Genomic DNA, 6,000 nt, shown 5'->3' with positions numbered 1-6,000 from the left:
GCTTGATCTTATGGGCCATTATTGGTGGTGATAGCACTGAGTTTACTAACTGTCCAGATCTTACAATCTAAAATTAAAATCCATCCATTTGGGCTTTTTACTTTAGATTTTATCAACTTCTACTAATTTTCATTATAACTGCAGACTCACAGGTCATTAGTACATGACTTATCCTATTTCACAGGAGTTCAGTCATCAGTTCTGCTCTTGTTTCATAGCTGAAAGCATCTCTCCTGAGAACTGTGCCTCACATTCAGCTAATCTGATGAAACATTTCTCTGTAATGGGTGACTGTGCTTTAAATCCTTTATGACAAGGTGAGTTTATACTTTATCTTCATTCTCTGTTGATTCTTTTTTCTTTCACTAAATGAATTCAGACCAGTTCACATGCCTATGTCTCAGGCACATTGTGTTAAAGCGTGCATTGTTCAGCCAGTTTGTTGCACTGATGCACAACCTGAGACACTGAAAATTTGGTATGCAGCTCTCCTACAAAAAGTTACTACTAGTTTGTCACTTTTAACTTGACAGAAATGGAAAAGAAATAAATACACAGAGAGCAATCAAATTAAATAGATTTAATTGATTTATTATAATTACAGTTAAAGGTCATGCATATGGATTTCTGAAACCTTCTTCTAGATATTTCAGTATGAATGTTCAGGACAGCTTTTCACAGATCAAGGTACAGTATTTGTTTCCAAACCATGAAAGTTAGTACTGTGTTAGTACACACTGTATCAGAAGCATAGATCATCTTTTTTTTTTCTTTTTCTCTTAATGCGATAATTACCATTTTATTAATTAGTGTAATAAATGATGCAGTGGTGATCTGTTGCTGTTCTCATCAAAGACTTAGCTGTTGCCTCAAATGCCCAGTTATTATTCACAGTACTGAACTGTGGGGATTCCTTCTGTTTCATTTTAATGCAAAAAATCTTAGATAACTGAGGTCCTTTTAAAGAAGGTGTAATTTTTGTTATAGTTGTTAAATTTGTACTTACTTTTTTCAGAAACCTGTTCCAAAATCCTTGTTGCTTAATGAGGGAGATTTATTTGTCATTGAACAGATCCCCAGTGAGTCCAACATGTGTAGCAATGTGTTCTACATGGGGCTGCCCTTGAAGACCATCCAGAAGCTTGAACTGGTCCAGAATGTAGTGGCACAGGCAGTGATGGGCATGCCTCAGTATGCCCATGTGAGACTACTGCTTCATGAGCTGCACTGGTTGCCAGTTTGCTTCCAGGTGTGATTCAAGGTGCTCGTTGTTACCTATAAAGGCCTACATGGCATAGGACCTGGTTACTTGAGGGACTCCCTCCCTCCCTCCCTCCCTCCCTCCCTCCCATAGTACCTGCCCAGCTGTTTTGAATTGGGTGGGGTTGGCCTGCCCAGGGAATTCTGGGAGTTGAAGTCCAGACATCCCAAAGTTGCCAAGATTGAGAAACACTGCTATAATCCAAGAACCAGCAAAAAAGAAACCACCAGCCAAGACAGGCAGGGTAAGCTGCTATATATAAACAGGCAGGAAACCCCACTCTTCTTCACACTGATGATGCTATCTAGCCTGGTAATCAAACATCTGCAGGAAAACCACCAAGTTCAGAGAATGCCAACAACTCAACAGTTCAGCCCTGAGCTAACATATTCTCTTCTATTAAATCTTTGGGCTGCCTTCTTTGATACCCTTAGAAAGAAAAACTCAGAAGGAACTGGTGAATCCTTAGTGAAGACCACAGCTCAGTGTAATTGGCTTTCTCTGTCCTGATGATTTAATTACTAGGAAGAGTTTTTGCTTGTAAAAAGGAGCAGTCAGGTTTATACGTTCTGAGTCCTGTTACATTACAGGGTCGCTCTTGTACAGTTTACGCTTAATTCCTTGGCTGTCTTTTCTTTGTAGAATTCTTGTGTTGCTTGATTTGGAGAAGTCATTCATCTGTGAGAGAAGAACAGAAGGGAAGCACAAACAGCTTTCTACAATTCCCAGGGTATCAAAGGTCCCTGGAAAAATGTACTCCTTTGTCTCCCAAGAACATCAAGGTACAACAGAAACTAGTGTCATCCAATCTTGGTTAAATAGGAAGAAACTAGAGACTTTGCTAATATTTTACTAGCTCCAACTGCCACTTAACCTGAGACTTCAGTAATAAGCAGTGAGAAGACATCTATTGGTCAAAGGATAAGAAGCACCAACCGCTATTCAAGCAAGGTCACCAACAGAGGAAGAACGGTCTGATCAGTTTAGATAGAAATACCAGATTATGGCTCCCCACTTCGCTCTGGCCTAAATTCAGAAGTCCCCAATCTTTTGGGGTCAATAGGTAATATCTGAGAGTCAGGTATTGTGTTAAAAGCATCAAGCTAAAAACCAGGGGACTGTGAGTTCTAGTCTTGCCTTAGACACAATTTTATAAGCTTGTCTCTATTCCCCTTTTTAACTGACATGGGGCATCTTGGGAAACAAGATCTCTGAAAACTGGGACGAATTAATAATAATTCACATTATTATTAATAATAAACAATACACTTGGTTATTAATCCCAAAGTATGTTCTCCATATGTGGTGAACCCTGGTGTAAATAATATACAAATAAGGTATTCTCATTCATTGTCTTTTGAGGCTCCCAAAAGAGCACCAAAGAAGTCATATAATTTATTCTTTTTTCCCTCAAGGCTTGGGGTCATACTGACCTTGAAACAAACTACTCTGAGCTTAAAAGAATCAGATGTTCGTTCATTTTTTTATTACATTTTATCAATCTCACCCTTCCTCTGAAGGAAGGGTTCTTCGCATACTCCCTTCCTTCACGTCCCATTTGGTATTTCCAACAACCTTGTGCCAGGTTTTCTTCTGAAATAGTCTATGATGGTACTGTACCCGAACATGTAGACTTTATACTGCATGTTGTATTGTGTTCAATTGTGAGGCACTTGGAGTCTTCTTGGAGTTGAGCAGAATCTAAATCAGAATAAATAAATAAATACATACATACATACATACATACATACCTACATAGTGGCACAGAATTCTAAGTATATGGAATTCTAGCTTCTAATCTCAATTTTCTGAATTTCCTTTAATGTGTTTTTGATTCAGAATTTCATTTCCATGCCTACCTCTTACCTTTTCATCTTCCTGCCTTCCTTCCTTCCCCCAGTTCAGGAAAATGAAGTCATAAAAAATAATCATAGTTATTATTCTGAGAACAACTTGACTTTTTGCTGTCTAATATTTGTCACAGGCCAGGAGAATTTAGCCTTTGATGAACTATGCTGGCTAATCCTGTTAATGAAATCTCCCCTCAGCGAATATTCCCCCAAAAGCAATAGATTTTATATTACAACTGGATCTACCCAGAGGTATAGAGAACAAAAATTTAAGCATGTAACGTTGCCATATTAGGCCCAAGGAATATGAAAAATGTGGAATTGACTGTCAGTATTTCTGAATAGAGGCAACTAAACCAAGGATAATAAAATTCATGACAGAGCCTCACATCTGTATTTTGTTTGGGGAAATATAACATATCAATCTGAGCTCAACCCATTATAACAGATGTGATTTGTGAAAAATCAAGGTTCAGTCTTGCAGGAAAGTGTTCTGAACATACAGTGTGAAAAGTTTAAACATTTTCAGTAATAAGGTACTTTTCATTTTTAACCTGTCCAGATCATTGCAGTATAAAATACAGAATTTTCTCTGGGAATTTATTTTATTTTATATCATTAATTTCTAATGGATTAAGAAAAAAAAATCCTTAATATCCTAAAAAAAGGGGGGGGGGAATTCTACCACAGGAGATTTTCATATGAAACTAACCTCTTATGAACATAGCAAATACCAGTAAACTTCTGATGGATCTAAACTATTAGCTTATCTTCTGTTTCTGTATCAGCATATTAATCTGTCTTTCTGAATCCAAATGATGTTTTTAGAATACTTTCCATATTTTTTTAAAAACACACTCTTTCCGTTTTTGCCTAATTCATGCTTGAAATACAACAAAAGCATTCCAAGAATGAGGAAATCATGCAAACCCTTTGCTAAATCCTCCAATCTTTCAGTTAAACCCCCTAAATGGTCCATTAAAGTTTGCATAAACCCAGTAATGGGACAGGGTCCAACTTTTTATAGTAACATTTGCAGTTCCGTTTTTGGCTAATATGAAGATTAAAAAGCCAGGATTAATTTGGAGCCTGGGGAAGCCATGTCCAAAGACATATGTTCCTGATGATCGACATGTCCTTTGATCTGAGAATCTGGAGCATTACAGAGAAGATCAGAATGGTCTTTTGCAACCTCTTTGGTTTGTAATAAGACAGTTGCTTTATGCAAAACATAGAGATGGATGAAAGAATAGAGATTATGACCTGGTGTCATCTTTCCTTCACCTTATTTCTTGCAATCCCTCTGTAACCTTTGTGTCACCAAAACACTATGTCTTCTTTCAAAACTCTGCTTACTTCAGGAGTATCCACAGAAAATGGTGGCCCTGAATGCAGGGCTTTGATCATGCAATCACAATTGCCATCTTCACCTTTTTGGAGCCCCTCTATGGACACTCATGGCTAAGTTCTGCTGGATGTTCCTTATGCTTAACTTCTACCCATTTCATTTTATATTTTATTTAGAAGGCATAGGTTCCTTCTCCTTCTCCTTCTCCTTCTCCTTCTCCTTCTCCTTCTCCTTCTCCTTCTCCTTCTCCTTCTCCTTCTCCTTCTCCTTCTCCTTCTCCTTCTCCTTCCTTAATTTGAGGAAGTACTGGTGTCCATTTCACTTGGCTGTTTGATTACATCTCTGAGTCAGCCTATTTGCAAGTCTTCTTTGAATGGGAAATAACAATGAAGAACAGCAGCAATGAGGTAATTTGGCTTCAGAAATCATCAGCTGTCCAAACATATCATTAGTAATGCCTATGCTACAATAATTCAGCTACCTTCTCTTGTTTCTTCCAGCCTGTGACATGGGATGGCAATCTCTAAACAGGAGAGGTGGTAACCCACAGGTGACACTTTGGTCCCCTAGTACTTCATTTGTACCCCCAAGCCACCTGATTATCTTGCCACTAAAAAAGTCTAAGATCAGGATCTTTAGCAGATGCCTAAACTAAAAGGGATTCTTTCCAAGCAAGATTCTCAGAGTTCTCTTTAACAAGATTTATTGAGAAGAAAGTAATGGGTTTATAAAAATTCTAGCAACTGAACTATTTCCCATTGAGAACCAATATAACCCCATATACATAAGAGTGGAGACTTTCTGATTTTCTTCCTGGGAGAGAGGCAGGAACTTTTACTAATAATTTACAGCTGGCTGTTTACCTAATTCCATCCCATCCCTTTCCATTTCTCCTCCTGCTGCTGCTACTATTAATCACTCCACCAGGTGCTTTTGCTCTTCAGGTGAACTTCATATCATTTTCCAGATTCCAGGGAGTGGAGAACATCTGGCAGGCCCTTGATGCTCTCTAGAGCAACATCCTTTCCACACTACATGCTAGGGTTCTCTTTCTCACTGCAAGACATAAAGGAAAATAATTTCCCATAGAAGGAAAGTTCATTCCCTTCCATGTGTTACATAGGATTCCCTGTCTCACTCTGCATCAACATGGAAAAGTGAGCAACTGCCCACAGAATTTCTGCTGTTGCAAAAGCCTACCCAAACTCCAAATTAAGAAACAGGATCCCTTTGTTACTTTCCCTTTAGGAAGAAAGATAGGTATACAAGAGAAAATAGGTGGGCATATAGAATGAATGAATGAATGAATGAATGAATGAATGAATGAATGAATGAATGAATGATTTGTAGGAAAGAAATGGCAAGAAATTGTGTTCCTGTACATAATTTTCCCACAAAACTTCAGTTTGGGAAGTGATCTCTAATATACGGATGAAGAAAAGATCAAGGTCTTCTTGACAATATTTGAGGATGTCCACAAAAAAGAGGAAGAATCATATTGTAAAGTAAAAGAAGTCTACAATGTATTCTCTTTTCTTTTT

The sequence above is a fragment of the Python bivittatus genome, unplaced genomic scaffold, assembly GCF_059951505.1.
Source record: "Python bivittatus isolate LINGU-HERP-01145 unplaced genomic scaffold, Pbiv_v1 ctg000590_np1212, whole genome shotgun sequence".
Lineage (NCBI taxonomy): Eukaryota > Metazoa > Chordata > Lepidosauria > Squamata > Pythonidae > Python > Python bivittatus.
The sequence above is the reverse complement of the archived record's forward strand: the minus strand, read 5'-3'. Positions refer to the sequence as shown.